The sequence below is a fragment of the Phalacrocorax aristotelis genome, chromosome 1 (assembly GCF_949628215.1).
Source record: "Phalacrocorax aristotelis chromosome 1, bGulAri2.1, whole genome shotgun sequence".
Classification (NCBI taxonomy): domain Eukaryota; kingdom Metazoa; phylum Chordata; class Aves; order Suliformes; family Phalacrocoracidae; genus Phalacrocorax; species Phalacrocorax aristotelis.
Genome location: NC_134276.1, coordinates 103,752,465 through 103,776,143, shown reverse-complemented (window position 1 = coordinate 103,776,143; position 23,679 = coordinate 103,752,465). Strand labels below are relative to the sequence as shown.

At 48.4% G+C, this 23,679-nt stretch overlaps 1 protein-coding gene across 3 annotated transcripts in view; it reads right to left on the bottom strand.

The window, feature by feature from the left end:
- TIAM1 (TIAM Rac1 associated GEF 1) overlaps positions 1-18,201 on the bottom strand; it is a 194,957-nt gene extending 176,756 nt beyond the window's left edge. For 2 of the 3 annotated variants that reach the window (XM_075101100.1, XM_075101108.1), the window contains exon 1: positions 18,100-18,188. The gene's annotated coding sequence lies outside the window, so the exon portion shown is untranslated. Of the gene's footprint in view, positions 1-18,099 lie in introns of all 3 variants that reach the window. The other variant, XM_075101147.1, reaches the window with a different exon arrangement.
- Between the last annotated feature and the right edge of the window lie 5,478 nt (positions 18,202-23,679).

Genomic DNA, 23,679 nt, shown 5'->3' with positions numbered 1-23,679 from the left:
TGACGAGTGACACTGCTACATCTAACTTGAAAGACAAGATTTAAGGCTAGATTAAGTTTTGTTGGCAAGCCAGAGGAACTCCATTGATATCAACTGTCCTACCCACTTACGTTAAGCGAGGATGTGTTTTATAGCACTGCACAATGTGACCTCAGTTTTGAGCTTGTATTAGCTAGGAACAGGGTGTCCTACTGAAGCATTAATGTCTATGGACACAGCCAAATCTTCCATCTCAATATGCCACCAAGTCAAACCAGCAACAATTATTGTCTCAGTCTTGAAATATGCAATAGCATATCCAAGAAATATGCTCCACTTGATCTGGGAGACAGATCAGATCCTGGCACATCTTAATTCCTTCAGAAACCTTTAATGCCTCAAAAAAAACAGGCAGCATTTAGCTGCCAGCGCTTGGTGAGAGAAGAAAAAAAGTATCCATTTTCTTCAACAGGTATCTAAAGATTGGGAGGGAAGGGGACATGCATCAAGAATCCCTGGAAGGAAAGGAATTAGCAGACGTGGTACAGTGCAGAGGGAAGCGAGTGCCTCCTACAAAGAGAAGACTGGAAATAGCATAGTAGTGAATTACAGCAAAAACATCCCCCCCTCAACAAAACCTGTCCTGTACGTGTTGGTGCTTTCTTCTTACAGCATCAGCCAGTGCAACTGGCAAGCAGCAGGTCGGGGCACCCCACAGCCTTGCCAAAGCCCAGCTTGCACGGTGCTGCACCCATACTCCGGGGACAACCCCAGGCATCCCCCACCCTTAACCCACAGGATGGGAGGGTGAGAAGCAAGTGACGTTTCTCAACAGATGTTATCTTCAAATTTCACGCTGGTTAAAGTTCATCAGTCAAGCATTTAGTGGCCAGATACTGCTGCAGATCAGAGATTCATTTACTGGCCACAGTTAACTGCAGGGAAGAAAACAGCAACACACACACACACACACACACACACACGCAGTTGCCTCTCCTTTCCTGTATTTCTGGCATCTTCCTATTTTTTGTGGCTTGTGACACCACCAAGCAAAGGGAAAGCCCAAAGCATCCTGCAAACAAAAGAAGAAAAGCTGGTCTTTCATGGGGATAAAAGAAGGAGGTATAGTACCTGCCCCTGAAGTACAAACAGGTTCAGACACCTTTTCTTAGAAAGATAAAGAGTGTTTCACATACAATTCCTCCCACCATCTCAAGGAGGCTTTAAATTACTCAGGGGAAGGAAGGATGTGCTGAGAGAAGACCATACATTTGCATCATACACTTTGATGGTATAAACACTTCTGTGTACCCACATTTATTAAAGAGATGATTATGACTACGATGCATGAGTGAAAACAGACAACAGGCCTCACCAAACACAGCATGCAATATGGGCGGCAGTGGAGGGCTCAGGACTCCAGAGCTCCTGGGTGAGGGAAGGTCTTCTACAGCTTCACAGGTGCACCGCTCTATCACTGGCAGGTCCACGCCCATGGCAAATGGAGGACAAGGAGGAAAGGAGAGAGAAATGGGACAGTGGTATATAAAAACATGGTGAAACACCCCCCCTCTGCTATTCAGGTTAAGACTGCACTTCAGAAAATACCTAGGTAACATGAAGTGAAGATTAAGCACACAGACATACTAGAAATGAAAGAAAAAAGTTTTTTTTCTTATTTTCTGTAAAACTTGAGACTGAATCATCACCTTGGGACAACTCGTTCTTTCTATCCACAATGAGGAGAAATCCAAAGTTGCCGTTCCAAGCTGGGCAAAGAAGACACTTCTAACTTCTTGTCTCCCCAAACGCTTATGTTTTTTCATAATCACTTCAGAAACAAAGGTTGCCTTAACACCTAAAAACCTGACTAACAATACATCTAAACCTGACACTAAGGTAATGGTGATTATTTCTTTTCACAAAGACCAGAGCAGACCTAGAAACAAAACAAGTTGAGCACAGATTTTCTCCCCACCTTAGAAATGCGCACACACCTACATTGCGACCTGCTGGTACTGGCTGATTTCCTTAATCAGGTTGGCCTTACCAATCTTACTCTTCTCCTGTTGTTTGTCACTTGCCATAATTGTATGATTAAGGTATCAGTCTTCTGTCACTAACTCCTACAGACTATATCCAGTCCTCTCTTACAGCTCTCTAAAGGAAGCAGTTTCACCACTGAGGTACAACTGACAGCTGAGACAAAAAAAATAATTCAGTGACATGAAGAGAGATGCTTAGCTTAGCAGATCAGCTAACGAGCACACCGGTGCTGAAAAAGCCATATGCAGATTTCAGGTAGGGCAACACTCTCGGGTAGTTTTCAAAATGCTTGATGACTCTTATTGCTTCCTTGGAAACCCTTCAAAAGTACAAAAAATAAGCAATTTCCAGCTTCAGCTTGAGAGAAGGTATACATCCTTTTAAGGACAGCCACCCACCCTAAAGAGAGACTTCTGTCCATCACAGACATTATGTTTAATCCTCATCGTTTCCATCATTTTTTCCCCTCGTTCCAAAACACAGCATGCTCTCAGCAGCTTCAGTAAATAGCATCCTTGCATCCAAAAAGTGTCTGTGTACAAAAAGGGTCACATAATACAGATGTATTCAGAAGATCCCCACCCAACAACAACACTGCAAGACTCCCCATATTTGCAGCCAGATGCTGAAATACCTCTTCAAATGAGCCTCTTCAAGAGAGGAACTGGAACCTAGCAGGAGGCTTCCCAGCCCTCACACCTAAAGATTATCGGTGACCCAGAGGAAAGCTAGATAAACGGGTTCCCCTCTGTGTGTGCATGCAGGGTGTGCTGGAGCAGAGGAGGCATGCGGCAAGAAATCTGCACATTCCTTCTGTCAACAAGGATTTAGGCAGATCTAAGAGAGCAACATTTACTACTATCAGTCATGAGTGAAAGCCCTGAAGATGTGTCAGATTCTGCTGAAGTAAACAAGCCTGCTCTTGGCCTACGGGCTGCATAGCTCAGAGACCACGCATCCCTCTGACCTCCCACCCCTCACCCAGCTCTGCCTGCACCAGCAGCCCCAGTCTGCTGTCAGTCCTTTTTATCTGCCCAATTGGCAGGGTCAGGACGTGTCATCCTAGAGCAGGTCTGTACACTTCCTTGAGTGGCTGCCTTTCCCCTTTGCATACGCCTGATGATCCACCTGTACCAGCGCTGTTACCCCGCCTGGCGTTACACGGGTATGCCTGCTCCTCATTGCTGGCCGCAACTCCCCAGCATCAAACCAAAGCCTCAGGAGCTCTCCCCAGGGCTGCTGCTTTTGCTGGCTGTCACGGTCCACGGCCCTTAGGCTGTGCAAGTCACTGAGCAGGATCCCCAGCCCCAGACACTTGCATTATGCTGTTGCTCTCTCCCTCTTGCACTTGCCAAGAGGCACCATGCATGAGCTCTTCCCTCTACTGTCCATCAAAAGAAGGAATAAATTACCTCCCGGCGGATTGAGACTCAGTTGTTCACTGACTCCGGAGACCTCAAGCATCTGCAGCAGGGAAATCTCCCGAGGCTTTTCATGCACTGCCTTTCCCAATTCTGCCACATGATGATTCCCATTAGGGTGCCCCCACCTCCTCCACAGAGGTCAGTTAGGATTTCAGCTGGCACAGATCCTGAGGGCTCTCTCTACCAGTAGCAAAACTGCTTTCACTGCTGCTGCTGACCCTTACAGCATGCCCACAGGCCACAGCTCAAATCGTTCTCAAAAACCAGTCTTTTCTGTTTCTGGTACAGAGCTCCATCGATATCCTTTCCCCTACCCAGGACAGAGCAAACCAGCCAGGCAAGACCCAGGCCCAAGGGTGTCCTCCCACACTTTCACCACAAGGAGCAACCTGGAGCATAATTTCTCTTCCTCTCCTCCCATATTTCAAGACGATTTGGGTACTCTGCAGAAGAATTATAGATTTGCTTCTACAGTCGCATCACGCTCAAAGCTTGTTTTTGAGCGCAAGGTTCAGTCGTCTTTGGTGCTGCCTCTCCCGCTCCCACTGCAGGACAGAGGGAGGCAACAGGCAAAGTGCTGAGACAAAAAAAAAAAAGTCATAAAACTTGTAAGACTACTCCATTTGAATAGAACAATCCTAGGCAAAGAGAGAGTAGACATTACTCTGGCAAACCCCTATTCCATGCCTGAGTTCCACTGAAACAGAAGGCCAGATCAAGAAAACAAACTAGAGGGACCAGAAACATCCATAGAAGCTCAGCAACAAGTAAGAAAGAGTGCAAGCAAGCAAGTGTGCAAGCACACCTAGCTGCTGGTTTAGGTGTCCAGCAGGAGGAAGAGCACTTGCAGAGGATTTGCTTTTCCTTCCAGCAGAGGTCTGTGCTTGTCCTGACACACTTGCCCTACACAGACCTGTGCAAAACCAGGGAAGACAGGAGAAGCCCTCCAGCATTTTGCAAACCTACCGGCAGCAGCAAGTCACATCCATCCACCCAAGGAGGCTTCATGGGACTTGACTAGGAGTCTAGTTCTCTTTAAAAACGTCAGTAAAACCAGAGCCCACTAGGGCTCAGATGGGGAACAGATAAGGGCCTACATTGTGTAGGGACTATGGGAAGGAGACCCCTCCCCGCCACAAAAATGCAGACAGCTTATCTATCATACCCTGGGGGGTGCCTTCTGAAGGGTGTTTTTTCTTCTTTTCCAGGAAGAGAAAGGAGGAGGGAGTGTCTTTTGGCACTCTTTGTTCAAAAAAAAGAAGAAAAAAAAATGAGGACACCTACTCTGTTGCCCAAACCTACACGCACTTTTTCCGCCCCTCCCCAGATTTGTCACATTCTCCAGATGCCCCTAGCCTCTTTCACCCCCCAGACCAGGCCATAGGTGGAGGATACCAGGACAGATCCCACGCTGTAATAAGGAAAAAAGGTGAAGGAAGGGGATGACATGTGGGATCCCTCAGTTAAGCCAAGCACCTGGCTTCACAACAGCATCCAAACATCAAATAGGTACATTTTTCTTCTTGGTTTAATTCAAGGGCGCCCATACTCACAGCTTTTGTTTTAACAAGGTCTGCTTTGTTGAAAGCAGAATGTGTTTTCTAATTTAACATAGACTGAAACCAAGGTACAGCAAGGGATGTTTTTGTCATTTGGGACACCTTATTTATATATTATACATCCACAACTTCCAAGAAACTCAACTACCACACACATAGACCCCCCAGCTGCCGCTAATTGCGCTTGCTAAGGGCCATTTTTACCAGAGGGATCCCGTAGCAGCTTTCCCATGTTTCTTTGATGGATTTTGTTCCCTGCCCTTCAGTCCCTCCACTTTTCCACAGCTGGCAGGGGCCAGGCACACTTGAGACAGAGTGACTATCTGCCAGCAGACAAACAAATACAGAAAAGATATTCGTTTCCTCAGTAAACCACCAGTCTTCGCCTGAAGTCTTAACACTTGGCAAAAATTTTGCAAATCTTTTTCATACCCAGCTTCTTCCTACAAGTTTGGAATACCCTATGGTTGGAGACTTGTCCCACACCTCCCTGTTAAAGGCTGTCTATTTGTAGGGGCCAAGCAGACACCTGAAGCCCAGCTCCTCTTCTCAGCATTGCCCTGGGAGAACTGGGCGAGCAATGCCTGCAGGTGTCAGACCTTAACGCCGTGCTACAGAGCCAGCAGCGCATTAACCACAGATGGCCCAAGCAAGCTGAAGTGAGTAATGTAATTAGTGAACCACTAAGTACCTCCATAGTCACATGCTTCAGTGACTGTCTTCAGAAAGCCGTGAACAGCCCACTGCAGCTATGCCTGAGATTTTAACATCGACATTAATTCATCCTTGACCTGAGGCCCGGGGGGGGGGGGGCAGGGGAAGGGGACACGACACACCCCAGCACCCACACCATGGATTTGGTCATCAATTAAACCAATGACTGCTGGGCAATATCATCCAAGCCGTTCCTTAACCCAACGCAAAACCTCACACACAACATACACCCATAACAGATGACATATATGATGACAACACTGACAAATTTCAAGTTCGCATTATCCAGAAAGAAATGCATACAGTCATCACAAAAACCGGTGCAGACCATCAGAAAACAAGAGAGAGGAGAATCACCATTTGGGTACCCCTGAATTGGAGGACTCAGTCTCTGACCCCTGAAATACACTCAAAAGGACATAAAATCCCTTACACGGGAGCATCCACAACAAGGCGTACATGGATGTTCCAGCACAAGAGATTTCGTGTCAATGCCACCACAAGCTGCTATGCAGACGTTTAACCCAGGCACCACCACTCATGTAACTAGTTGAAACATAAGAGCCTAAGGTAGTAGAAGTAAACCTTTGCTCATGTCTAAACCATAATTTTTTTCCCCCCTTCTTAGGTTGTGGTTGCACTGGAAATGGATAGCAGCTGCCAGGCGGCACCTGACCGATGGCCCGTCTAGGCAAGCTCCATGGCCACGCCAGTCAGGGCCACCTTTGGGACTCACACCACCCAAAGGTCTCACAGCCACTGCCACTCATAGGAAGGGCAAAATAACACATTGCTCGCCTCCCCCTGGAAAAAGCTGTTAAATACAAAAGGGGCTGCTGCTGGCCTGCAAAATCCCTAAATTGCACAACGCTAGAAGCAGGGAGAGCACTTCAGAGAAGTGTCAGTAGCACCTGCCCTGGTCTTGTACTCATACCTAGCACAGAAGGGTCTGGCGCTATTTAGTAGCCTTCCACAGATGTGCTTCATGGAAGGAAAAAAAAAAATCACATATGATGTGAGAGTGTATTCACAAGACCTCATGGGGAGAGGCTGCACAAAGAACCGCCTCATTCATCCAGTTTGAGCCCCCCTTTAACCCACGCCCCAGCAGGTACCTCCAGACACTCACACGTGACCAAAGGAAAACTGCTTTACCATTCCCACAAACTTCTTAAGTCTTCCTGTGATGCAAAAGGAACATTTCTCTGAAATCATATTTTGCCAACAAACAATTTCCACATGCAGAAGAAAAGTAAAAAATTTCAGACCAATTCAAAGTTGAAAGCTAAACAGTTTTAATTTGGGAAGCAAGGATGAAAACATGAATTGCCAACAAATAATTCTCTAAAGTAACACAACACACACAACCTCACACTCCCACGTGAGCAAGCTCCAGACACAACCTTTCAGAGAGGACGCGTGCCTTGTGTCTACATACATTAGGAGGGTTCCAGCAGAATAATTACAATTAATCCATTACTTAATCTCCTAATCACTCCTAAGCAAACAGCATTCACGTACATTTGTTAACGACACCTTCATTTTCATACCATCCTACTCATGAAAATTTAACCAAGAAAATAAATTGAAAAATGCCCAAGTGACACCAGTTACCTCATTCAAAGCTACAAGCAAGAAAGATTCACAGCAGAGGCCTTGTCCACAGCAGCAACTCACTGTCACTGGTGCAGGCACCAAGAGCTCCTCCACACCGGGGGTCTCATCGTCGAGCCACCCCCGCCACCACAGCACCCACCCTCCATTTCCAGCTGCTCAGGATGGGTTTTAAGTGGCTTGTGGTCCATGAGCTGCATCAGTAACAGGATACGCAGAGTCCCCCAGTAATTCCCCTCTTCCTCAATATATTCCAGCTAACATATATGTTGCAGATTTAAACATGCAGTGAATGAGTTTAACCACCTCACGGGATGTGATAACTAGGTGTTACCAGGAAAGTCTGAGAGCAGAAAAGAATAAGAATAAAAATTTATCAGTCTTTGACACACTTCAGCTCTGTGTCTTCCTTGGTAGGATTAGGAAAGACATCTAAACACCAACTTCTTTTTGGTTTATTACAAGAGGAAAGATTATTCTAGCATGGGAACCCTGAAGCTAAAATTAAAAACCTATAATTTGGGTTCAGTAGCAGCTAGTATAATTCAGATCCCAGCCACAATGAGAGGTCTCCAACATTATCAACTGTCAACAATTATTACTGGCTAGGCACACAAAATAGCTTTGTTCCGAACTGGAAGCCACAACTACAAGCAGCAGTAATTGCTACCAAAGGCAAAACATACTAAAAAAAATCCCAGCCTTTCCATGCAAAATACTCTCCAAAGAGGAATATAGGAATGGACACGAGAGTCTTATCATCTCCACTTACATCTTTAAAAAAAAAAATATTATAAGACTGTATACCCAGCAAAGGGAGGGGTGGGGCTAGCAAGGAAAAGGGTTCCCAGAAAGACACTTGTTAACTATTCTGAGCTGAACACACATTTAATGAAACATCCTGTTCATTAGTTATTGAACTTTCATTAGCAGTTTAAGGGAAAGCTACCCATGGAAGAGATGAAATGCAATCAATTTCTCCTGAAATTGCATATATTTCCACGCTAATCCTCAGCAAGTTCATCCCAACTGATATTAAAAACCAAATCAATTAATACTAATTGCTCACCTTATTTTCACAGAGGTATCTTCACGCTTCAGAAAGCCTCCAAAAAAAAAAAAGGGGGGGGTGTGGGGTGTGGATAAAAAAGGCTATTTGTACAAAAGCAATTTACTTGTCTGGTCTTTTTATATTCATTTAGCTATGTATTTAATTATTTTGGCAGGTAATTCTGTCAGCTCAAGTTTCCTTCCTCACAACCACCCTTTTGCAAACTGACAGCACAAAGCAATCACGTTTTTATAACCCCACAGCCTATAGCAACAGAATAAACAAAGTTTTAGTGTCATGGGGTGAAATCCCGAACCCAGGACTTCATTAGCAGATCTGCCATTAAATTAATACAACTGGTGCAACTTTCCCAGGAGACCATGACAACCTAGTGAGGAAATGTATTTTACTAGCAACAAGCAGACGTAGCAGTATTTACATTCAATTTTTCTTAAACACAACACATACATTTTTAACATGTGCCATACAGATAGCACAGGGTAAATGGAAGCTACATTTGTCTTCCTCTGCTGCCGGAGTGCAAAAGGTTTTCTCACCATCACATGCTGAGTCTTCAAAAGAGGTTTTCTCTTCCTGCACTCCATATAACCACACTATACTTCAGCACCATTCCCCATTAACAGGTCTTGAACACTTTTTTTTTTTACACAGATCCATTAATGTCTACAAGCAAAACAAGACACATAGCTTTAAAAAAAAGGTCACTTCATGCTAACAGTTTCTCTTCTTGCTTAGTGTTACGGAGACAATCCTGCCAAAATGGCTCTCCAAAGTGCTAAGTAACTTGGAACTGCATGGCCCCAATCAATCAGTGCGTCCCTAAAGCATCCTGCACACCTCACCCCGGGCACAAGTGGGTGTCAGTATGAGTCAAGCTCTGGGGAAGCTTTCCCAGGGGCTAGACAACAAGCACATCTGCCTAGCCTCAACTGCTCCTAGGGTTTCCTCCTGCCTCCAAAATCACCACAGCTAGCTCGTGTCTCACCTGTCCAAGCTCCCACAGACGTAGGGGATGCACAACAACATAAGACAGTGCCAAGCCTGAAAAAGCATCGGTTCATCTGGAAGGAGGCAGCTCAGGCACCAGAGGCAGTTAACAGTGGCAGAAGTCCTTTTGGGGCTCTTTTGCTTCAGCGGTATCTGAGCAACCTAGGAGTTAAGCAGCACTAGTAACAAGATGGAGATGCAACAGCCTCAACTCAAAAGGTTTCTCACATCATCTAGTTTCTGCACTGTTTCGCACCTTCCTTCCTCCCCTTGATTTGTGGAAAACTAATGAGCACTTAGGCTCGTGCAACCCTGAAATAAATTAGCAACGTCTCTCCTGAGTGTGTGATTATTGATTCATTGTACACCAGACAATGAATCCGCTTTTCGGACAACGTGGTCTTGGCTAACACCGCAGGGAAGCCAAGCCTCTTTAGGAACGATGCTTAAGCTTTTTTTGCTCCCAAGTTGGAACAAGTTAAGTATTGCTAGCTGTCATGTTGCTTCATCACCATAACAGCTCTCCATCTCCCAGCACAGGAGATATCAGACCCTCTGGATCAAAACTCAGTGTCATCTCTTAAAAGCATGATGATAAAAGAACATGATAGTAAGTGGAAAAATTAACTGAAGTCAGCCCTCTCTGCATTTTTTTACTGTGGTTCTGCAGATCACCCGTCACACAGTCATTGGAAAACAGTTTTAAAAGTGCCTCTGCAATCACATCACACCGGCACCTACCCAAACTCTAGGGAAGGTCCATGATGAAGGAACAAGCTACAAATGGAGGCCTCCTGCAAGTTATGCAGGTGTGGACAGAAATGCAGACATGGCATGAATTAAGGCTTTCATAGAAGTTTCAAACAGCACCGAAACTCTGCAGGAACTCATCGGGTGGTTAGGAAGCGGTACTCAAAGTTTTAAGACTTGCTTTCATTAAGCAAACTGAGCTGAGGAGCTGATGCCACCAAACAGAGCCCTGCTGGAGCACTGGCTAGAACACAGAGGGAAATGCCTTTTGAGCAAGGCTTCACTGGTGACTAACGGGGAAAGTGCTGGCAGAGAGGAGAGCGGTAGGACCAAGTGGTGGGGCACAGCACAGAGAACCCAGCCTGTTCACAAGGAAGGAATGACTGACAGCAGGACAGTAAGCTTTCAAAGCTCAGGGGGTTTCCACAGCCCAGGAGATCAAAGCAGTGCTGGAGTGGGAGGAGGTGGCAAACAGGAGAGAGGAGGACAGGCTTTGAGATCAGGATGGCAAGAGGTGAAGTCAGATAGGAAGCAGTCGAGAAGCCTGCCTGGGGTTAACATGAAAAGCCATGTCTCTCCCCAAACCATGCCAAGAGATAAAGGCAGGCACAGGATTTGCTTTAGAAGCAGCAAAGGAAACTAACCGTGATGGACTAGGGAGAGAGATAATTTGAAACAAAACAAAACAAAAAAAAACCACTGCTGCTACAATAATGGATGGGTCCAACAGAGAAGTAACTGGATCCAAGCAGGAATTGCCCTGGCTTGCTGAAAGCCTGGTGCCTGGCTGAGCAATGCTTATCAGAGAAGGTGAAGAGCCAGAGGGCCAGTGTGACGATAAAAGCAAAGGGTCGGCCAGGTTGCTGCACACACACAAAAAAAACAAACAAAAAAAAAAAAAACCCAGGGGCAAGGGGGTCAAAATGCAAAGCAAAACTTCCATAAAATCACAAATTTTCTTCCCACTTTCCTCTGCAAATAAAGACAGACAACATACACATGCAGACAATCAGAGTATCCATGTTCTTGTAGAGTAGTGCTGGTATAGCAGGAAATCGTGGGCACAGTAATAGGCTGCAGCCTTCTGGCATGAGGTTTTATATCTCTAGATATAAGATGTTTTGAGTGAGAGATGAGAGATGTTTTCCAGCTGTGGTTTAACTTTAGCCTAGAGATATGCAGTTGCTCTATAAAGGTAGCTCCTAAGAATATTTTTTACAACAAAAGGAGAGGAACCTCCAGTCATCTGAGAGTGCAATTGTCAGCCAGTCTAAGATGAAATGGCACAGCACTGACTGATAACAATGCAGGATGAGATGGGTCTCGCATTAGGGAAAAAGACTTCTTTCCTTAGGTAGTTGGTTTGCAGTTCTCCAGAGGCAGCTGTGGAGCATGTATGGCTTTTACATGGGGAGAGCAAGAGAGCTATTCCTCTTTGAAAGATATTTTGGAAAGAAAATTAACAGAAAATACTTTTTCCAGATATGGAAGCACTGCTACATCCCCTCCATCCTCCCCTGCAAAGAACACATCTGCCCCTACCAGCACCGGGGTTTTGCATGAGCCCTCAGATGAGCCCACAGCAGCAGGAACAGTGATGGCAGAGGGGGAACTTGACAGCTCCTGGCTCCTAAACCTCTCTGACAGCTCTCTTCACACCAGCACCAACTGCTGCCACCCCTGAGCAGCTGCTCCTGGCACCACAGCACCGAGCCCAGACCTTCTGGAGCAGCCACCCAGCTCCCATGAGCCCTGCCACCACTGCTGCAGAGTGGCATCACACTTGGGCCAAAGGACCCTGGCACCTTCCCATGCCACGCCAGGAAAGGGACATGTTGCAGGTAATGCATGGTCGAATCCAACTTTGGAGGTTGCTTCAAACCTTCTGCAGTCAACTTTGTCTTCCACAGAACACCCTCCAACAGAGCTATCAAGCTACTGCACGACACAGACCCACTCTGCATCGATGACTTCTTTGCCATCATTCTGTGAAGGGAAGGACTGCCGTGCCCTCCAGTAAGTCATACAATTAGGCAAAGTAAACGAGTTGTCAATAAACCCTTGATTGTTCAATGAGACGTCGCTAATGGGAAGGCAAAAGTACGCTACCAGAATCCATTACATGATAGCGATAATTTTCAAGTTATGCTTGATGTTTCTGTGATGAAGCTATTTTCAGTTGCTTTGAAACTTCTTCACAAAAGTCAGCCTTTGAAATAAACAAACAAAAAAAAAAAGTCGTGATTGTTCTGAGCTCAGATGCACGCATTTAATCAGTTCAGGTGTTTAAATTATTTATCCATGAGGAGAAAAGCTGTACTAATCTTAGGAACAGAGCATATGAAGGGGAAAAACAATTAGACATAAAGACATGCTGAATAATGCGAAGCAGTAGAGAAGTCTCTCATGCACAAGATAACTCTGGCCAAAGGTGCTCCAAGTATTTATGTTACTGCAGCCTGGGCTGCAAAACTCAAAAATACAGAGATTTGCTGCTACCACAAGAAATGTTTCCTACCCATAAGGCAAAATTAGTGTTTTCAACAAGCACAAAGCCTCAGTCAAAAGTTGGTACCTTCCCTAATTTGAAGGAGCAGAACTTTTTACTTTTTTTTTTTTTCAAAAACAAAAGCAGTGTCTGGGGAAAAACAGACTACTTCATGAACTATTCTCCCATAAGTAAGCATGACATCCAGTGCTATGGACCAGACTGTCTCTCCTCATCACTCAGGCATAGACAATAACCTCTTGCTTTCTTCTTTGATCTTAACCTTCTCCTCCTCTACCTCACTTTTCAAAGCCAAGGGTCTACCCAAGCCACAAGGAAGACCTCCCAGGTGGAGGATATACAGGGTGGGAGCGACACTCCAGCCCACTGCAGCCTTGTTGGATTGCTCCCCCAGCAATGGTTACCACAGAAGCAGCTGGTCAGGCACTACAGCTGCAGGTCCCCAGGAGGACTGAAGGGCTGTAGCGACGCACCAGGACACCTGGTTAAGAATACAAGACCTTCCCACCACCCTTACTGCCTGCTCTTTCAAAGGAAGGAATTCTTAAAATAAGTCTCCTTTAATGTTAATGGATTAGGTATCTTGTTCCAACTCTCAAATGCCTGGTCCTTCAGAAGACTTGGCTTTATCCACTGAAATTAATGGAGGAAGTCAAGAAAGAGGTGTATTTATACTGTGCACTGGAGAAAAGTATAACTAGGTGTCCTGCTGCCAAGACAGACACATTTACATAATGTTCAACCCCAGCATCGGTACCTTCACTTAGAAAGACTTAGCCAATTAAGTTGATAGCACAGCACACACTGGCACTTTCGGAGCATGCAGGAAAATAAACAGGCAGTTCTTATTCCAGCAAAGGATCTGGCTCTTCTCCCAGATTGTTACCAGCTTTCTCTGCCTCACCCCCCAGCATGCGGCATCACCTGCCATGGAGGTGGGTTACAGCTACTGAGCAACAGCCTGCGCCTACGTGAACAAGCTAAAATCCTTTCTTGGCCTGTGCCCTATCGCAAAGGTTAGGCTGACTACAGAGAAAACAAAATCCTTACCTTTGCTCAAAGAGACCCAGGGAGAAGTTCAAGGTATTTTAACTCTCTTCGAGCCACTGCCAGCTGCTGTTTCAATCATTTTGTTTCTATAATCTGGGCAGCACACCAAAGATCACAAGGTTTGGGTTTAAGTTTCGTTTAAAAACCATCTCTTAGGAGAAGAATCATTCCTCCATTTTATTAAGCAAAAACCATAGGCTGCTGACAATGCTATTATAGACGGCAACATCAATGGAACTTTTTTTTATATACATATATAAAAAATACATATAAAAAGAAAAACATTGAGCTGGAAGGATACTAACAAAAATAGAACAGAAGACCCCTGAGACATTCTCTTTGTAGTTCCTTTTTACACAAGCCAACACTTAAAGCCTCCTGGCTGAGATTCCCCAGGTAACCTACAAACCATTTTATGGCATCATTGCTCAAACCAATCTGAGTATCCAGTAGGGCAATTTATAAGGGAATGACATGCCTATTATTGACAAAATTCTTCACAGAGCAAGGAGAAAACCTACAATGCAGATACATCAACTTTTTTGAAAGTAACATTGGCTCAAATTTAATTATAATGGGAAAATGACCTGTTTGGCTGCCAAAGGTCCTTGGCATTACCGCTCTGAGGAAAAGCGTCTGTGAAACACTGCAAGAGGGACCCAGTTTCACGAGGAGCAGCAGCCAAATGAAAGGGGAAAGAGGAGGCAAGAAAAAAAAATACCAATACCAGACCAGCCTCTGGCACCACAGCCTGCCCAGCTGCTCCCAGGTACAGGGGACCCTGAGTCCCCTTCCTTCCTAGTATCGATTCTCCAGCCATGGGAATCCTTCGTTTGATGTTTGCTTTCAGCAGACATCAGCCTTTTTACTCAGTTTTGCCAGACCGCACTTTTGTCATTAGCTCTGGTTAGAGATACATATGAGATGGCACTTCAATTTCCTTCTTTAGTTTAGACAAAAAAAAAAAAAGTCACCTGATGCTGCAAGTCTAAGGATAATTACTTTGCGGGCTGAAATTTCCCATTCTTGTTCTCATCATAGAGGCACATATCTGAAGATCTGCTTGTTCATTTATGGTTTTTAAACATGTTCTCAGATAAGCACAGCTGCATTTTTAACAGTAGCTAAAATTACTAGAATTTAAGAAAGGAAAATTTGATGTGATGTTTCGTGCTTTAGTTAACAGTCTTCCAAGATACAAAGCTCCAGTTGCTCTGGAAACTGTAACTTGGACACAACCATGTAGATACATCAACCCCCTGGCTATAAATTAAAACACTTTAGCAACACTGCACATTCGTGCGACAAACGTTTTTTAAAACAAGCATTGCACCCGGATCTTCATATAGGGAGGGCACATCCCACAGCCCTCCACACAGGGCACAGTTCTCTGACTGCATTTCCTTTAAGGCTCAAGAGAGATGACTGAGTCGGAGCCAGGAGAGCACGTGGACCTACCGTCAAGGCAACGACCCTTCAGATAAGGGTGAGATGGGAAACACAGGTGGGTATTGGAGGGATATGCCAGGGATACAAAGCCAGGGTGCTTCTTCCTGTCTTTGCGTGGTACCCATCGCACCACAGCTGGAAGCAAATGCTGGTACCAACACAAGGACTTTGAAGACAAATGAACATGGTGGGCAGGCTGGGATCTGGTGCAGAAAGCCCTCAGCTGCTGGCCCAGGAGAAGGCAGCAGGAAGGCCAGAGCTGGGAACAGAGCAAGACGACAGCCATTGGGAGAAGGAAAGCGGAGGGGGATGCTCAAAAGCAGAATAGGAGGAATGAGTGCGGGGTGTTCGCAGAGGATGACCGGACAGAGCGCAACACTAGATTTTTTTTTTTCTTTTTTAAAAAAAGGGGGAAATATTACGTATGTAAACGACAGCCTGAGTGCTGGTTGCTGTGGAAACCATAACTTTGAATTCAGCGGCTAAAACCTAGCATTGCTATTTATACCATGCTCCTCACTACGGCATGAGAACTTGATCTGAGAAATAGAGACCTAGTACCAGACAAACGTGGTTTTTTCCCCCATTACATGCAGCAGTCTTTTCAAATGATACCTCACAAGGTTTTTCTGATGTTCCTGGTCACTGAATGACTACATGGCATAATCACCTCTGATATAAGAAAAACCTGTCTTTCCTCTTCCAAGCATGACCACATGAATTACTAGATAGACAACAGGGAGGATTCACTGAATTCTACTTTGGCCAAGAGCAACCAGAGAAGCAAAAAAGACCATTTAAAATAGCAGTGTATCTTGTTTCCCTTAAGGCAAATTACAGTCACCATTGCGTAAGATTACAGAGGGCCAGATCCCAAAGTCAGTTATCATTAAAGATGACGAGCAATCTATTTGTTTAAGGACTCCAGAATATTGCCTTTAACAAACTGGAAAGCATAACTGCATCATTAATGCAAGAATAACACTAACAAAAAGGCTGTAGATTAAACCCCTGTTGGGAGAATCCCTTTACAAAAACTTCATTTTTGAGTTGCTCTGCTGTTCAATAAGAAAACGGCTTTTTCCTCCACGGGAAACATAATTCTGGGGCAGCAAGTGTTCCTGCAGCCTAAGTGGGAGCAGAACTAATCTGCCTGTAACCAAAGCAGAGGTGAACCCGCTCCCCATGGATGTGTCACATTCCTCTTCCACCTCCACCATTCCAGGGCTCGGAAGGGAAAAAACAGTCCCATTCCCACTCCCTAAATCATGTTTTACCTTGAGTAGTATGGAGGTGCTAGCATAGCATGATCATTGCCACTACCAAACATACACAATAACTAACTACCACAGGGGTGATTATAAGATTTTAAGACACCTCCCAGGACCTGTGCACACATCAGTCCCCACATCAAAAGGCAATTAAAGCAAAAGTTGAGAGAGAAAACCACAGCGCTTTCCAAGGTCACTCGCACCTTCAGAATCCCATGGGACTGTCCCATCCATGTGGGCTCATCGGGAAGCAGCAAGGACAACCATTACGTGCAATCTGATAAGCAACACCCCGGCTGAGCAAGGCAGCATTTGCCAGGGGAAGGGCAGCCAGGGATCACTCAGGGACAGGAGCAAGGACTCGGCAGAGGGGCTCCAGCTGCTGCCGAACCTGGAGGGTGGAAGGAAGTTGCTCTCTGCAGGATCGGGTCCTTAAGGCTAAGGTGAAGGAGGTCTCATTTGCCCTTGTTCAATAATTTATATCACAGCACTGAAGTGTCATTGAAATTGACAGAAGCGCTTTAATAATACAGGAAGGGGAAAAGATGCTCTAATCACAGATTAGGCACCCAAGTAATCACTCCATAGATCTCAGCCTCCCCTGATTTATTCCAATACATTTTTTTAATCAGAATTTCATACACAGCCAAATGCTTAACAAGTCACGAGTACTACCTATTTCCCAGCTGTAGCCAGCTTTCACCAGCCCACAGTCCGCTGGCTGCCGCTGAGCGGGGAGGTAGGAACGAAAGACTGATGAGGAACAGAAAGTCTATTTCTCCCAGCGCTTCCCAGTCCGACACGGCGGTACAGAGCCACGCGCTGGGAATTACGCACCCGTTCCTGCAACCCAATATTTAAGACCGCGTTTGTGCCAGCGCTTCCCGTCAAAGCTTGGGACTAGGGAGCATCACTCAGCTGTCCCCAGCTCCAGCAAGGGCGGCGGGGGCAGGCTGCGCCCCGCCGTCGGTGACCCCCAGGCCACAACACACCACCCTCGCCTGCCAGGGGCTCGCTAAGTGCTGTGTTCCCCAAGTGACACCCCGGCTGCCACCCCCCACCGCGGCCGGCACGGCTCCCCCCGCAGAAGCAGCAGCATCGCCCGGCGGGGAAGGGAGCCGCTGGCCGCCTCAGCCCCGCGGGGGGCCAGCACCGGCTGCTGGGGCTCTCCGGGACGGGACCGGGAGACACACACGGGGACAGCCCCCGCACGGACCCCGCGGAGCCCCCTCGGGGGGCGGCGGTGACATTTTAGGCGCAGCGGAGGCCGGCTGCCGCAGGGCCGGCTCCGGGGACGCGCCAGCGGCGGCCCCGGACCCCCGCCGAAGAGCCGGGCATGTCCCGGTGGGGCCGGCCCCGCGCCGCCTCACCGGCGGGGGGGGGAAGCGGCGGCGGCTGGCGGCGGCCCACGCCGCGAACAATAAAGCGGGCCCCGGTGGGCCGGGCGCCCACCCACCCCCCCGCGCCACCCCCCCGCCACAGACGCGCACACACACCCTGCCCGGGCCCCCTGCTGCGGGCGGCCGAGGGGCTGCCAGCCGGGCCGCAGCGCCGCGCAACGCCCCCGGCGTGGGGCGCTCCGCCAAGGTGCACCGGTGCGAACGGGGATGCCGTGCACGGGGGACGGGGACAGGGACGGGGACAGGGACAGGGACGCGATCGGCCGCCCACTCACCCGCCGCGGCTGGGCTCGGCACCGGGGGTCGCGGTCGCTGTCGCCGCTGCCGCCGCCCGCCCAGGGAGCTGCTCCCCGCCGCTGCCGCTGCCGGGCGCCCGTCGCCGCTCAGAGCGCGCCGCCACCAATAGGCGCCGCTGCCATATTGTTACCGCCGGCGCTGCGAGGGGCGGCGCCGGCGGCCGCCTTGGAAACCGGCGCCCATTGGCTGCCCGGCGTGTCAGTTCGAGTCCGGCGAACCAATAGACGGCGGCGGCGGCGAAACAGCGGGGTGTTCGGAGTTGGAATGTTGTGTGACAATGGCCCACGCGGCTCCCGGGCGGGAGGGGAGGGGCCGCTCCCCGGGGGGCGGACCGCGCCCCCTCCACCCCCCCACGCGCGCACGCACATCCACACGTGCCCCCCGCACCGCGGGGCCCGCAACAAAAGCGGCCAATGGGGAGTGCGGGCCGCCCGCCGCGCGGCGGAGCCCGGCCAATCCGTGGGGGGAAAGGTGGGGGGGCGACGGGCGAAGTTGGCGCGCGCGCGGCGGCGGCGAGCGGGATTGGCTGCGGGGCGGAGAGAGCCTGGCTTCGAAGTCAAACCGACTTCTGAGGCGGCCGGGGACCGACCTCTCACGGCTCCCGGCACCTCTGCGCCGTGTCTCGGCGGCTGCGAGGGGGTCGCGAGCCGTGAGAGGAAGGTGCCTGATCACCGGTGACACGGCTTCCGACCCCCTCGAAGCTCCCTGGAGCAGCGCGGAGCTTTCCCCATTTTCCCCTCCTTCATGGTCACCACCAGGCGTTTACAAGGAGCTGTCGCCCGGCAGGCACCAGTGGCACTGGATCTTCCCCCTGGGCCTGGCCTGCGCTCGTGTTCCTCACAGTGGGCGCCATCCCACGCCATGTTCCCCTTCCTTCGCTGCCATTTACCAGAGACCCGTGAGCACCGACGGCTACCTACAAGGCCCAGAAACACAAGCGAGGTGCAACGGCTTTTGCCCCCTGCCCGCCTGCTCCTGTGCTAAAGACTTTGAGGGAATTGAAGCCAGTGTTTTAGCTGTGCATCACGCACACAGACTCCGTTCAGCAGGACGCAGGGATGCCAAAGAGCACCTTGTCACAAGCGTTGCCCCGGCTGCCAAAGTGTTCGATGGGTTTTTTTTTTAAGTAATGACTCAGCTCAAATCTGGATAAGTACATTTTAAAATGCATTAATAAATAAACATGAGCTGTGTCTCAACTGGGGGTATTTTACAAAACCCGCCAAACTACACAAGCTGATTTTTCAACACAAAAAGGGGGAAACACCTCCCTGACAACTATGAAAGTCAAGATGGGGAAGTCCAAATCAGTCGTCACTGTTAATCTTAACAATTGGATGCGTATCGAATAAAGAATATTTCTTTTCCAATACTGTGTATTTGTCCTGCCTTTAAAAAACAAGTACAAAACCGCAACTATCTACTCACTAATCACTACGTTGCTTGCAAATCAAATCCAAATATAAAACATCAGTTTTCTTCATCAAGCCATTGATCACTTAATGGCAGGTTTTAAATGGCATTACCGCACCAGGCACTTTAGTGAAAGCGTTTAATCAGCAAGATTAAATGCAGGTCCTTTCCTGACATTGATTTTTAGGTAAAATTCCCCACTGATTCAGCCAGGAGATCTTATTAAAATTTGATAGTGTGTAACAGCCCTGGATTAGGAAAGTTCACCTAGTTAAGTGGCTATTCAAAATAATCGTACAAACCCAAGAAAGTGACAGCTACCCCAGGTGTGCAGTTTGGTTTATAGCTCACAATTGGGTGGCATAAGTTAAAACCAGGTCTTCAAGGTGTCCAGCATTTTATAAACAAACCTAACTTACCAGACTATGCCCTGCACATCACAATCTCCATGTAGCCAAGAGCTACCTGGCCCGGTGCAGGGCTGCTACACCTCCTGCAGACCAGGCCAGCCACGGCCCTCAGCCACCTCAGCCCTTCAGTCTCACTAGGACCACAAAGGGAAGTCATGCTTGACCAACCTGACAATCTTCCACAATCATAGAATCATAGAATAATTTATGTTGGAAAAGACACTTAAGATCATCGAGTATTATCGTAATGAAATGCCTGGCTCGGCAGGTGAAAGGAGAGCAGTGGGTATTGTCTGCCGTGACTTCAGTGTGGCTTTTGACACTGTTTGCCATAAGATCCTCACAGACAAGATGATGAAGCCTGGATGAGCAGTGAGGCGGAATGAAAACTGGCTGAACAGCCGGGCCCAGAGGGTGTGATCAGTGGTACAAAGCCTAGTTGGAGGCAGTAACTAACAGCGTACCCCAGGGGTCAATACTGTTCAACATCTGTTGATGTTGATGATCTGATGATCGGTCCTGTTCAACATCTTCATTAGCGACCCGGATGATGGGGCAAACTCAGCCAGTTTGCAGATGACACAAAACTGGGAAGAGTGACATAAAACAGAGTCATGCTGCCATCAAGAGGGACCTAGACAGGCTAGAGAAATGGGCTGACAGGAACTTCACGAAGTTCAGCAAGGGGAAGTGCAAACTCCTGCACCTGCTGAAAAACAACCCCATGCACCAATATATGCTGGGGCCCATGCAGCTGGAAAGCGGCTTGGCAGGACAGGACCTTCTGCCCTTGCAGCAAAAGCAGCAAATGGTATCCTGGGCTGCAAAGCATTGCCAGCAGGTCAAGGGAGGTGATCCTTCCCCTCTACTCAGAGCTGGTGAGGCCACACCTGGAGCGCTGGGTCCAGTTCCGGGCTCCCCAGTACACGGGAGACATGGACATATGGGAGAGGGTCCAGTGAAGGGTCTTGAAGATGATGAAGGGACTGGAGCATCTCTCCTATGAGGAAAGGCTGAGAGAGCTGGGACTCTTCAGCCTGGAGAAGAGATGGCTCAGGGAGAAGCCCATCAACATGTATAAATGCCTGAAGGGAGGGTGCAAAGATGTCAGAGCCAGGCTCCTTTCAGTGGTGCCCAGTGACAGGACCAGAGGCAATGGGCACAGACTGAAACACAGGGGGTTCCTCTGAACACCAGGAAACACTTTTTCTCTGTGAGGGCGACCGAGCACTGGCACAGGTTGCCCGGGGAGGTTGTGGAATGTCCCACCTTGGAGATACTCAAAAGCCATCTGGGAGACCAGCTCTAGGTGGCCCTGCTTGAGCAGGGGGTTGGACCAGATGCTTTCCAGAGGTGCCTTCCAACATCAGCCATTCTGTGATTCTGTGACCAGATCCTATGTACCCTAGCCTCCCTCCTCTCCCGCAATTATATGCACTTCCTCCACCTTGGGCTTTTTATGTCTGATGCGTGCCTCATTTGCACCACCAGCACCTTTGGCCACAAGTGCAATCTGGCCACTAGCGGGTGCAAGTCACCGGCCAGGCAATGCTGCTTTGTCATCACGTGCCAGCTAGGTCTGGTGACTTGCTGCCCCACCAGGCGGGTGTGCCTGGCACGGCATTGCTTTATTTCTGTATATCCCACAGCCCAGAATCAACTTCTTCCATGTTACAGGCAGCTCCGTTGGCTAGTAGGCTGTGCTTGGCTCCCCAGCCAAGCTTGGGGCACGCCTGATACACACGTTCCTTTACAACAACAACTTGTCAGTCTTTAAGGTCTCTCAACCTGGCTATTAGTTGTACGGCTAATGAGATTTGTAACTCCGATCTGATTTGCCATTTTGGAAAACTTCTAGTGAACGGAAAGGGAAAAGGCATGGTAAAAAAAAAGGAGAACATCATTCCAACTCTCAACCAAGTTGAAGCTACCAAAGATGGCAGAGGATCCTCTGTGCAGTGCGGCTGCTTTGCCCAAGCAGTGGTTGAGGAAGGCTGTGTCACTACCTAGGTTTGGCTAATACCATCCAGCAGCAGACTGCTTTGATGATGAGCTGTCCTCACAGAGCAAAATCAGGACAAGGAGCCAAATGCTCCCACTTCATGTGATTTTGCAAAGAAAAGCCAGAAGGACTGGATTAAGCTGAGCATGCTGCGTTGTCCATGCCTTACAGATGAGACTACCAAGCTGCTACCACCCCACAGGGCAAGCAAAGCGATTCAGAGACAGCCTCATTGAAATGAGTCAGGGGGAAGGAAGAAAGGCAGAGAGGAGAGTTGAGGTATTTTAAGGGGAGGCAAAGAAGGCAATATGGTGCAGAAAATCTTCCTTAATTACATGGAGCGCCAGTGGCATCAGTGGGACTGTAAATCACAGACAGTGAAGTCAATGGGACCTCTGGGAGCCTCTAGACCAATCACCTGCTCAAAGAAAGGCTAATTTCAGTCAGGGAGGTTGTGTGTGGACTTGCCTCATCAAGGTTTGCATATTTTCAAGGCTTGAGGTTTCATGGCTTCTACGCAGCCTGTGCTCCTCCAGCCCTTAGCTCTGTGTCCTTCCACTGGACATGCTCCAGTCTGCCAGCCTCCCTCTGGTACAGGGGCTTTCATACCTCTCCAAAGGAGAAATCCTGCAGCTGTCAGCATGCTTTGAGACAAACACAAGGCAATGAATCAGGCAATCATCCACAAGGTCCTGTTGCACTCTGTCTCCTCCGTTTCACAGCCTGTGGCTCCCACAGAGCACTGTATAGCACAGCACTGTATAGCAGAGCACTGTATAGCCGAGCACTGTATAGGCTCCCAGGATCCTCTCACACCCAGTATCTGCTCCTTCCCACAGGTCCTTTGTGGCACATGGAGAAGGATGGTAAGGAAGAGCTAAAGGTGAAAAAAGGCCAGGACATTTTCTAGCAGCTTGTAAAGCAAAATGGTAGCAAGACACATCCGGCAGTGTATGAGAGTCCAACACCAGAGGGGTGCTGTCGTCTCCTGCCACCACCGTGCGTAGCACTGGCATGGTCCCGCTTAAACACTGGTGTGGTTTTCAGCGGCTGCCCCAGAACAGCGGGAAACCGAAAGGGTCCAGGGTCTTTTCCTGTAGGTGACATCTACCATCAGCCCCGATGAGGGAATATTTCTGTTCCCGTGGAAAGCTCCAGGTGTCTGAGGGAGGACAGGGGCTGCCCCTGGCCCAGACCAGCTCCGGCATCCCCTTCACCACTCCGCTTTACAGGTGCTCATGTCAGCACCAAGCAGGGAAAAAGGAGGTTGAAACTCCTGCAGGGACTGCTTTTCTCTGCCACGGCACAGGCTCAGGTGCACATCAAGACAACAGCACAGGAGAACTGTGCCCCCCACCTCAATGCTGCTGCCCCCTCCCCTGCTGCGGCCCTGCGCACACCAGACGCTGCTCCCGTGGTCAGGCGCATGTGGGCAGGCAGCTGCGTCTCAGCAGACCTGACTGCGCAACTGGGGCTTATGCCTGCTAATATAGGCACACTTTTCAAGTAATCCCACTTCATTAGCTACTTTTCCAGGGCCTTAGAATATAAGGAGTGAAATGCATTAGTCATCTGACAGTTCTAGTTATTCTGCATGTCAAGTCCTACCTCTTCTTTTATATATCCAGACTGTTACGGCAAGCTGGCGTGCTAGTTGTACCCCTCCACCTACTCAGTGCTAATTTAAGAGTTGTTATTTTTGGCTCGCAGTGATTGTGTGCATAAAAGTTGTT